General features: G+C 37.2%; 1 protein-coding gene and 1 pseudogene across 1 annotated transcript in view; both read right to left on the reverse strand.

Annotated features, from left to right (window-relative positions):
- The window catches only part of PHACTR2 (phosphatase and actin regulator 2), a 224,887-nt gene that overhangs the window by 6,996 nt on the left and 208,385 nt on the right, over positions 1-9,506 (reverse strand). The gene's annotated exons all lie outside the window — the stretch shown is intronic.
- Positions 7,553-7,671, reverse strand: LOC111737237 (annotated as a pseudogene).

Below are 9,506 nucleotides of genomic sequence, written 5' to 3' on the forward strand. Positions count from 1 at the left end.
GGTCATGTTCTAACCTGTATTGAGCAGAGTGAGATGTTTCATAAAGGATTAGGTTAAACCTTGTTTGTAGTTATAAAAGGAAAACATCAACAGACAGTCACTATTTCTTTAGCTTCAGCCTCTCATCACCTCCCGTTGATGACTTCAAGTCTATTTTGTAGATCTGTATTTCCAAATGCTTACCTGGCATTTCCTTCCAAATGTTTCAAAGGCAACATACACAATATAAGCAAGTACACAATGACACAAATAATCGATTCTCATAAACCTGCCTTTGCACTTTCCAGCTTGTTAAAGGTTCTACCTTTTAGAATACTTTTAGTCTAAAACCTCAGAATTGCAACTCATTTTTATCCTTCACCCTGCAGATCCCATCAGTCACCAAGAACTGCCTCAGTTGCCCATTTTTGAACCCATTAACCCCCTGACCACCGTTTGCTGGCACTACTTTAGCAGCAAGCGAGCTAGCTGGCTGGCTTCAGACCCCTCCACGCGAGTTCCTGAACACGCCTTGCAATTTCATAGTATGTGCTTTTGAACGGGCTGTTCCTGAGTACTGCAACCCCTGACCTTCTTTTTCCACCTATGTTTTCATATTAGAGATCAAAGTCAAAAGCCATTTTCTGCATAAGGCCTTATCTGATCTACCTCTTCAACCTACTTCTGTGATCCCACATTTATGCTGCATAAGGCCTTATCTGATCTACCTCTTCAACCTACTTCTGTGATCCCACATTTATGCAACTCTATTGGGCATTTTATTTATCTTATATAATCTAATGTTCATCTGCCCTAGTAAACCAGTCTCCTAGTTCATTTCCATGTCCCAGGCCAAAAGATCTGAAGATCAAATGGATATTCCACAGTTACTAGCAGTATCATCATAAATACTCATTCAATTATTCCAGTTCTTTGTTAATATCATTGTATTGTTCTCCATTCCCTACAAAATAAAATTTAAATATCTTAGAGTGGTGATTGAAGCCTTTCAGGATGTGACCGGACTCATGTTTTGAGATATATTTTCATAACTACTCCCAAAATACCCTCAGTGCCAATCATTTGCCCCCACACGCTCATCACATTTGTGCTCACGCACAATAACACGTGAAACAACATTGGCCATACATTTGTCATTGGAGAAGCTGCATGATGGATACACAGGGCTTGTTATATTAGTTTTGCTTGTTTGATTTTCCAAAAGTGAAAATAAAAATATGATATACCAAGCTTTCCAAACACGTTGTGACTAAAGTGGAAACGTGTCCACATGAGTTAAATTCTTAACTTTATCCCAACTACAACCTTGGGCAGGTGTGTGAACTGTGATGCTCTACATTTGTTAAACGAAGACAATATTACTGTTTAAGTCACCTGGGTCTTCTTTTTGCCCTCTGATCATGTAAAATTCTTTCCCATCTCACGCCCTTTGTCCTAGTTCCTCCCTCTACTTTAATTGATCTTTTTTGGAGGTGTACTGTTTTCCTTTCTCTTGAGAGTACTGATGGATCCCTCTTGTCATCTAAATTATGGAATAACTTTTATTTCCTCAAGAGACCCCTTTCCTGGCATCCCATCTTTACCCACCCTTATCCCTCCCACAGTATCCTACTACATTTTCTTTGTAGTCCTTAGCACAATCTAGGCCCTTATCTGACTTGTTCAAAATTCCCAGGGTCCAGAACAGAGCCTGGCTCACTCTACATGCTCAACAAATATTCGATGAACTTATAAACAACCGAATACATATATACAGGGGCACTGAGAAAGTTATTGATAACTTTCTATAAATAATTCTATATAACTGAAGAATCCAATTATGAGGCCCCTAAATTATTACAATTATATGTATGCTAACCTACGATAACCCGTCCGATAGGACATTCCATGATGCTTTCTAGGAAGTCAACTATAACCTGAAGAAAAATATAAAACTTCTATTAAAACATTTCAAAAGAGTAATGGAAACTTCTTAAACATTCTATATAAAATATGAGACATATAATTATGACAATAACTAATATTTACTAATGTTTATGATGTGTCTAGCACGAGTTCAAGTGCTATACATATATTACCTAGCTTAATCCTGAAAACGATCCTGTGAGGAAGGTACTCCTGTTTCCCCTTTGTACAGATGTGGAAACTGAGGCACACGGATGCTAAGTCATGCACCCACAGCAGAAAGTTGGTAAGTAGAGGTGCAAAGCTCCAGATTCTGTATTCCTAACCTACACTAGACAATGAGATGAAAAACAGGCCCTCATCCATACTTTCATTCGTTCTATACACAGGTGCCCTATGTATAGAACGGAATGGAAAAGGCGATCAGTTGAATTTCCATATCTATCAGTAAGTTTTGATCCATTTCAACCAAAAAAAGTCCTATTCCACATCCCCGAGCTACCCTTTGACTGTTACGGTTATCTCAAAAACATCTGCCTTTTGCCACAAAAGGAACTAGATGAGAGTAGGCCCAGCACAACGTTTTTTGCAAGTACTAGAAAAGCAAGTCCAGTGATGTCCTTGGGTTTGAAAGGAGAAGCATCACCTCCCCCCATGCAGGAAACACAAGCACTGCCCATACCACATGGAGGGGGCAGGAGCCCTAGGAGCCCTGACAATACAGACAAACATACTGCCCCTGCAGGGTCTTTACACCATGAGCTATCAAAGGTCCCTCTTCATTAGGTTCAGCTTTTCCAGGAATTACATACAAACTCATGTGTTTTAGCAATTATTTTAGCCCTCTCCTAATTTCCTGGAAGTTCATACACCAGAACTTCCACAAAGTCCTAATCTTCATTTGGTCTTGATTCGAAGGACAAGTTGGAGAAAACATGACATGAGAGGTTTTCTCTTCCCATCAGTAGTGTCTGTGGAATGAAACAGGTAAATTAAAAACTGGGCTGGGTAACAAAGTGAGTAGGCAGTGAAGCAGAAGAGATTTAGAACCTTCTAAAGCCCAGTATTTCCCTGGAAAATGTCCTGCTTTTAATTTCCAAAAATTGGCAGGACACTATAAAGTTTTTTGTTTTTTCTTCAGACACTATTTGCCCAAGGAGTCCATTAAAGAGTGAGTTCCACGGTCCAGATCACATGGAAGGTCACAAGCCACCAGCATAGCTTTAAAGGCTGGCCAAGATAGGAAGGTGACCGACCAACAGTGTGAATGCAATAATATGCTGACAAAGCCAGGGGTCAGAAATGCACCCTCTCTTCATATGGACTGCCCAGATTTGGTAAAAAACAAAGAAACATACTCATGCATTTTCTTGCCCTTTCCAATCAGAAAAGAACATTTATATTCCTGTTTAAATTAGGCATCTTATCTTTGAAGTCAGCTCCAAAATTTTATGGTTAGAGGTGTTGAAAATGCAGATTGTTCTTGAGTTTGTTATTCCTTAGTGGTTTGCATTCATTTTCAAAACTGAGAAATTCAGTTCTATCTCCTGAGAAGTTTGTCTGCCTGACAGAATGACAGTTTTGACTTTAGGCTTCAAGTTGATGGAGCAATAAATATATTAACTGTGCCCTAAGGATACTTAAGTTTTCCCTCTGTTCTTTTCTCCAGAACTTCCCTGGGAGTCAAATTTGAAGTTGTCTATATTTAATTCTTCTCTTAAAATTACAATACATTTTTCTTATTTCCATACTGTTGAGAGGGAGTAAATAGGGAGACGAGCTATTCTTGAGTGATGGAATTCAGGAAAAGATGATTCTTTTCCATAAAGATGGTTCCTCCATAATTTAATTTTAAGAAATTTACTCCTATAAATTCATTCAGATAATATAAAATATAAAATTACTCACAAATGTAAAATATTACTTTCTTATACTTCCCTCTTTGATATATCCAGAAACCCTGGACCATTCATTTCTCTCTTATTTAAAAGGGTTTAACTGCCCAGGCGCATACATTGATAAGAAACAAAGGAGGAGGTCCTCCTGAACCGCTGGTCCTTGTTTGACCTCAGAAGCCAGGCCCAATGTTGGACAAGATTTTATTATTTTGAATACTGACCTATCTGTGCTTTCAACTCTGGTGATTAAAGCGGCATTTTGCAACTCTTTTTAGTTTCTGTCCAGGTAGCAAGTAAATGGAGCACCCATGAAAGAAAGTACCATTGCGCAAGTGGCCTTCTCACTCCTCTGTTGGAGGACCCTGAGATTTTATACTGGTCCCCTGTGTAGTACCTGCCATGTCACATTTTGATAAGCATATGCAGAAGCTGAAGGAGTGGTTTACTTCATCTGTAAATCCATATAAGAGAGTAATACCTCAAAATGGTATAGCATAAGATAGATAACCACTTTAAACACACGCGCGCACTCGCGCACGTGCGCGCACACACACACTTCAATATAACCGTATTAAGAAAATTTGAAAAGTAGAGAAAAGAAAAAAAAAAAATGACAACCCCACTCTATAACAAACCATTAAGAGTTTTTGAAGTCATTTCCTAATTTTTTCTATGCATCCAAATTTTAAATAAGACACACCATTGCTAAATATACATTTAGAGAGTATCTTGATTTTTCCACTTAACATTATGCCAATAATCCTTTGAGGCCCATTTTCACTCCAAGAGCACCAATTCAATAATTCTATAAATCTTTGATATCCTTTAATATAAGTACTACATTGCACACTCTAAAAAAATGTTCTCATTTACAAAATTCAAAGCCATTTTTTAAAAGTAATACTCTCTCGATTATAAATCTGATACATGGTGCCACTTAAAAAAATTGGAAAACAGAATTTTCAGAACAAAAATTACCCATAATCTTACGACTCAGCTGTAGCCATTTTAAAGTTGAGTTTTCAAGTAAAACTTGACCTTTCTTACAATGTGCTTTTATAATTTAGAGACTTATTTTAAACAGCAGACATTCCATTTACCATGGAAAGAGAAGTGGCTTTTCTTTGCCATGGTGATCTCTTTCCAGGAGTAAGGGCCCCATTTAATAGTACATAGCCCTTCAAACGGCCTTTTGGATTCTGAACAGTGGGTATGGGTGGACAGCTGCCAGGGAGAGAAAATACAGGATGTGGCCAAACAAGCAGCAAGTGTTCTAAGGAACCAAGGTTAGAGCTTGGACCTTCTCAGGCCACAGGGTGAATAGGGACCTCCTGTCCTTACTCTTGTTACAAGGCTCTAGAATGCATGCCAATTTCAGAGAGCTATCTAGAAAACACTGTGAGAAACTGGGGCAATTAGAAGAAAGGATGACTCACTACAACACTTCACCATTACAGACCAAACATGTCCCAGAATGTATTCCATGATGGAGCTTTCGGAGATGTCTTCTTGACACACCAATAGCAAGAGTGTCACAATTAATGTTAGTGCTAGCACATTATTCAAGAAAAACCATCATGGGTGTCTTCTTGGTACACCAATAGCAAGAGTATCACAATTAATGTTAGTGCCAGCACATTATTCAAGAAAAGCCATCGTGATGAAATCTTCATTTACTGAAAGAGTAGGGAATAGATACTTTGTTTTTCCTTTTAAATGTTTATTTTTGACTGGGTAATAAATTTTTATGTATCAAAAAATTCAAAAGGTTCGAAAGGGTGAGCAGTGAAAAGAATCCGTCCCGTGCCTGCCCCGAGTCACCCAACTCCCCTCTCCAGGGGCCACCAATGTTATTAGCTTGTTGTGTCTCTTTCCAGAGATACGGAAGCAAAGGAAGCTATATATGGGAATGGATCCTTTCAGAGTGGACGAATACGTCACTGTATGGGAGATTATCTCTGGATAAAGAGGTGCCTGGGCAGAGGGAGCAAGACTGTCTCAACCCTTTTAACCACCTCAAATCCCTCGGGAGTTAATAGATTTAGGTTTTAAAGGGAAGGATTACTTGATATAAGTAGATAATGTCTGGCACTAATAAGAAGAGCTAATAAGCGAGCTGTTCTATATCTAGGTTGCATTTAAGGGCTAAGTAATGGTCCACAGCATGTTTATTCCCTCCAAGGATGGCTGGTGCTAAGAGCACCACAATCTTCTACATGAGCAATTTTCTAAATGCAAAACATTATCATCTTTTTAAATCTTATTTTGATCAGACACAGCAATATTTAACAAACTTTTTCTTCTTAAAAGAAATACTGAAAATAATCTGAAAACCATAAGCATGATTTTTATAAGTCTCAGAGCCAAAATATTTCTGTACTGAGATACAAGTCTAATGATGTAATATAAATTAATGGAAAAATAGCAGCAGACATTTGCTTTACTGCCAAGTTTTTAGGAATACTTAAGCAAGGCATATTTATCTTGGTGATATGAATATTTAATTTTTCCTTATCTGGAAAGACATTTTAAAGTGTTAATCAATATGTTTTTTGGAAAACTTTTAAAGCTAACCCTTGATATCAGCTGTTACTGGAGGAAAAAAAAAGCCTATAATTTTCTTTTGAAATGCAGTGCATCCCTATTTGCATCTATCAATATTTACTTAAACAATGAAGATATCAATAGACTATTTTATGGGAAACAACAAGCATACGCTAAATTTCTGTAGATGAGTAAATACAGAAAAATAGCTGATAGAATTTTGAAGGTGGGAAAGTACCCTATCAGATATAAAAATATACTAAAAACTTATTCTAATGAAACAGTGTGACACAGTGCAAGGATAGATAATAGCTTGTTAGAACACAATAAAAAATCTGGAAACTAACCCATGTGTGAAGAAAAAGAATTTCACATCTAGGGGGAAATAAGTGGCACTAGGATAATTTACTACTGGTTTAGAACAAAGTACTTTACTCTCTTAAATCACACACACATATAAATGCCCAATGGATGGAAATCGAAGTATAAAAAAAAAGCACATATAAAAACTGAAGATAATACTTTTATGATCTCGGCCTCTCACCATATGGGACAAAACAATGAAGTACAAAAGTAACAATACAGACAAATAAGAATCTGCAAACATTTAAACAAAAGACCATAAAAAAGTTAAAATGTTAGCAATAGATTTCGGGAAAATATCTTGGCATGCAGCAAAAGGCCAACAGCCACGATATCTGAGTTTTTACCAATCCATATAAAAAAAAGATAAACAACCTAAAAAAAATTAGTCAAGGCAAATCAAAGAATAAAATAAGAAAAAGGTCAATAAAGGTATGTAAAGATGCCCAACCTTACAGAAATCAGTGAAATAGGATATTAATATTCATTCCTTAGAATATAGACCCTTCACCACCACCATCACCCCCAAATGAGGGTGAGGAGACCAGGCACGCTTATAAACTGTAAGTCACTAAATGGTATCTTTCAAAATGCAAAAAACACATATCCAGTGACCTAGCAAATCCACTTAGGGGACTACTACAGAAATATTGGTGTGTGTGCACAAAGACACATTTATGAAGTCAAGGCAGCACTGTTTTACTACTGAAAGATTAATAATTCCATAAACGTCCATCAATAGGATAATTGTTCAATAACCTATGGTATGTTATCTATGAAATGCCATAGAGTCATTCAAATGAATGAGATCTGGACTAATATGGAAAGATTTTTTTTTTTAATGCCTACAGCCCCCAGTATTCCTCGGTGGTCTCCCATCCAAGTACTAACTAGGCCCAACCCTGCTTAGCTTCTTAGATCAGACAAGATCAGGCTCGTTCAGGGTGGCAAGGCTGTAGACTGGAAAGATTTTCTAGATACTGTTTGTGTGTGACCGAGGTGTACACAAATGCAAACATGTATGCACACACATATCATATCTATGCACACACATAGATGTGTATAAATGTTTGTAAATGCATAGAAAAATGTCTTGAAGGGCCCACACCAAACTTTCACCAGTGGTTATTGGTGAGAATAGGAATAAAGTTGGGGAAAGGAGTGAAGGGAATTTTCATTTTTATTTGATAGAGTTTTGCACTGTTTGAATATTAATTAGATTATATATTATTTGCGCACATAAAAATACATATATAAAAAAGAAATGACCTTAAGTTCTCCCTGAACCCTATATTCTTCTTACTTCCTTGTAATGCATAACAGAAGAGAAAGAACCTTGTCCAGTAAAAATGTTTACTTTTCATAAAATGAGAACTTCCGTAAAAAGGCATTTTAAAATTTTTATTATTTTTTATTATAATTTGTTCTTCATATACTGCGATCATATGAAAATGAGGTAACCAGAGACTATGATTTCTAAGAAAGCTATGCAGAAGTAAGACTATCCTGAATGAGAAAGGCTGGGTTGAGAGTGCATCTCACGGGTCAAGACTCAATGACACGAACACATGCCCCAGTTGCCCCGAGGTTCCAGCCAGCTTGATGTCACCATATATACCTAGACACCTTACGATTATCAACTTTATGAGGGAAGTGTGACCAAAGGGGTCGGATATTAGTATGAACTTTTTCTGATCCCAGAAGTAGAAGGGAGAAAAAGAGAAGACAAATAGATCTGGCTTGATATTGGCATATGATGGGTCCAAGAGTAAATTACAATAGTACGAAGCCTTTTGACTAGAGAAAAATCTATACACTTAAGATGTCTTAAAGCAATACATGCATTTATAAATAAACATGATATAGGAGGAAACAAAACAAATAAGAAATACCCCTAGGCGAAAAGGGAGTTTCTTCTGCATACCAGTCATTATTACAGGAGCAATAACTACAGATCAATGCAGGCTCTGTGTATTGCAGGGAAGAGGGTTTGCTATTAAATCATGAGGTGATGCCACTACTCCTTTAATCATGTGACATGCTTCCCAGTAGGGAACACCACCATCAACACGAACCACTGCTGAAACAGAAGCACTGTGATGTATGGCTGCCTTACAGAGGCTGTTTCTAAGCTAGAGGATCAGTATTTGTTTTCCAGAAAGACCTGCTATGGTCTTCTACACATAATCCTCTGTCCTGGTATGTTTTTTAACAATTCTATTTTTAAAGATTTGATTGGCATGCAGAACTTTAGGGACACACCTGTTATAAAATGTAAAGCACGTAAACCCGTGAGATAGAAATAAACAGAACACCTATGAAGTGTGGGGTCAGACTACATGGTCACCCAGGGTCCTTCTGGTTTTAGCAGGCTGTGAAACAGAAAGGTGCTGGGAGAGGAAAAATGGTAGGATTATAGTGATCTTCTGTGGCACCAGTGAAAATTAGATTACTATTCTAAGTTATGTCCTCTGAAAATTGAGTTTGTGTCCTAAGATTATGTCTACTGTGAGCCCAAAGCAGACACATTTGTGCCTACACTGGCTTTCGCCAGTATCTGTTCTGGAAATAAAACTTCACCTGAGTCTCTTTAAGAGCAGAACAAATAATGCTGGAATTTGTCTTCTGGCCCAGAAAATAAAACTAAGAAAGGAACCAGAACATAGCCCTTTAGAATGAATCATACTTCTTTGAAAGAAAACAAGAAAAGACTTAATTTTAGAAATGTTCATTAGATGGTATTATGCTAAACTGTATTTTAAAAATTAAATTTATTGGGATGATATCGGTTAATAA

Source organism: Pteropus vampyrus, unplaced genomic scaffold, assembly GCF_000151845.1.
Source record: "Pteropus vampyrus isolate Shadow unplaced genomic scaffold, Pvam_2.0 Scaffold24, whole genome shotgun sequence".
NCBI lineage: Eukaryota > Metazoa > Chordata > Mammalia > Chiroptera > Pteropodidae > Pteropus > Pteropus vampyrus.